Genomic DNA, 2,996 nt, shown 5'->3' on the forward strand with positions numbered 1-2,996 from the left:
TACTGTTCATCCTGCCCTCCACACCACGGGGTCCTGTTCATCCACCCCTCCACGGGCACCCCTCCACCGTCTACTGTTCATCCAGCCCTCCACCACACCACGGGGTCCTGTTCATCTAGAGGCAACGCCACCGCTCACTGTTCATCCAACCCCCCCCCCCCACAACGCTCACTGTTCATCCCATTGATCGGCTTCAGTTAGCAGCAGTAGCCAAAGAATCGCTCGATCGGGTTCAGTTAACAGCCATCGATCGATCGCTCGGGTTCAGTAATGCGTAGCCTACAGTGCAATCGCTCGGGTTCAGTTAGAGCCCAACGCCTCGCTCGGGTTCAGTTAGAGCCAACGCCTCGCACACACGCGCGTACGTGTACGAGAGAAACGCGCATCACTCGGCCCCCGACCTCCCACCGTAACGGGGAACTCCCCGAAATTTTCCTCCCCTTCGCTTCTACCACGGTTTTTTCCATCATGGACGGCCCAAAGAATGTCATGCAGCTGCGTCTCCGGCCCGCCCAGGACAAAAAGCCCATTTTTTGTCATGATTTTTTTGTCATAGAAGTAGGAGCCCACCACATCTATGATGATACCGGGTTTTGTCACAATTATCGTCATAGAAGTGTCATATGTATGACATTCATTCGGCCCAAAATGTCACGGATGTGCCTTTTTTTGTAGTGCAAGGCATTTCATCTTCGGTCTACAACAACAACGACGAGTTCGATGCCACGAACAACTCCAACGACGCCAAGATGCATGCTCAAATGGAGGAGATCAAAGCCCTCATCAAGTCCTACAAACGGTCTTCCTCATCTTCGAGAAGACGCTCAAGAGCACATGCCTCTGAGCTACCATCTCCGGCAAAATCACATCGGCATCGACACCATCACCAACAAGGACGTGAAGGTCAAGAGCTCAACACCAACAACCGCTCAATGACTTCACCATCTCCTTGGCATCTTCGCCAAGCGACTTCAAGGCATCTTCGCCTATGGACATATGGCATCTTCGCCCACAAGCACTTCATGAGAAGCTCCCCAAGCTCAAGTCTGTGACTTCCACCAGCTACTACGACCTCGACACCAACCATGAGATTCCTTTCTATGGGACTCTAGAACCCGAGGAGTATCTCGAGTGGGAGCATTTGATGGACGACTACCTCAAGCTACATCAAGTTCCTCCCGAAGATCAAGTGAAGTGCGCCATAAGGAACTTCCATGACTACGTGTCCACATGGTGGCTTCACGCACCTTCGGAGACCTACGACATGAGTTGGCCCAAGATGAAGAGAGCTTTACGGTGAGAGTTCGTGCCTCCAACCTACACGGAACAACTCAACTTCAACGCCAATTGGAGAACACCATCCAAGGATCCAAGTCCATCGACGAGTACTTCAAGGAGATGAAGATTGCCTTGCGACGAGCCGGCGTGGACGACCCCATTTCGATGAAGTTCCACTTCATGATGGGATTGCACAACGACACCTCCAAGACTCTCTTCCTCGGGAACTACAAGTCCCCCGACGACTACTACATTGGTGCTCTCAAGGCGGAACAAGAACTCATGAAGGCCAAAGCTTCTCCACCCCAAGCTCCCTTCGTGACGACCAAGCTCCATGAGAACAAGCATGAGGCTAGTACCACCACGATGTCCAAGCCCGATGAGCTCCAAGACGATGCTCCCAAGTTCAACTTCACCTCCATCCCTCTTTGTGGCATTGATGGTGCCGAGTCTACTTCGACTTTTTTCAAGACGGTGCGGCGACGACTACGACTACGGAGCCATTTGAGGACTAAGCTTTGAAGGCGAGCGACATAGTGACCAGCAAGGATGATGCTTCCATCTTAGGAGGCGAGAGTGATGATGTGCCATCTTCGGACTTCATCCACGGCGACGACGACGAGATGGTTGAGCATGGGATTTTCCCTTTGACCACGACGACGTATGATGACTTGAGTGACTTGTGCCACCATATTGAGAGTGAGAGTGACTTCACCACTAGCCCCATATATGATGTGTTGCATCAATTCCCATGTGAGGAGAGCCACAGCCCCCACCACTTGAGTGAGATGAGTGACTCCACCATACGTGAGATTGAGTGCACCTATTTTGAGGGAGTGAGTGAACCACCACATAGAGAGAGTGAGATAGTTGATAGGTCATGTGAGGCCATTTGCATTTCTAACAACTTGACCTCTACTTCTATTGTGTCTTCTCATTTGGTGCTAGGTCCCATCTATGATGACGTGCCAATTCGCGACGACTACGTCCTAGCTTTAGATAAGACGATGGCCATGGTGGAATATGATGCACCCCCCACATGGTTCCATAAAGATGAAGATGACCACCATTTGGTCTTTCCCACCTCACCTACACCACTTGAGTGGAATTAGAAGGGTAACATAGGTGACGGTGATGCTCTAGTCCCACTAGTGGACATTCTTGACATTGATTGCTTGCATGATGTTGATCCCCCTATTGACATGCTTCATGCTAGTATGATTCCCCCATGCGATGATTTACCCATTTATGATGAGTATGATGATAGCCATGTGGAGTCTATTAGTTGTGATGCCATGTTACCTAGGATTTCTTGTGCTAATTCTCTCAGTCACATCATGTTTGCCAATCTGCTTGACTTGTCATATGCTATGCATGAGATCAATCATATGTCATATTTGCAATCTCTTCATAGTGACTATGCATATGCTATTAATATAAACCCAATTTTCACATATGGCATAGATGACAAGCCTATGGTTATTGGCATTTGTTTCTCTTGTGATGATATTGACATGCTACCTTTGCATCATTTATCTCATATGCCATGCCATAACCACCTAGCTTCGGATATGCATTGTTTTGGATGTTGTCCATTTTCTCCATATGATGTTTCCGATATTGCTCATGAGGAGACCCCCATAGTTTCGTCATACATGTTAGGAGATTTTGATTCATCCTATCCATTGCATGATCCTCATACTTATGTGCACAATATG

Source organism: Triticum urartu, chromosome 5A (genome assembly GCF_056163025.1).
Source record: "Triticum urartu cultivar PI428250 chromosome 5A, HENAU_Tu73, whole genome shotgun sequence".
Taxonomy (NCBI): Eukaryota; Viridiplantae; Streptophyta; class Magnoliopsida; order Poales; family Poaceae; genus Triticum; species Triticum urartu.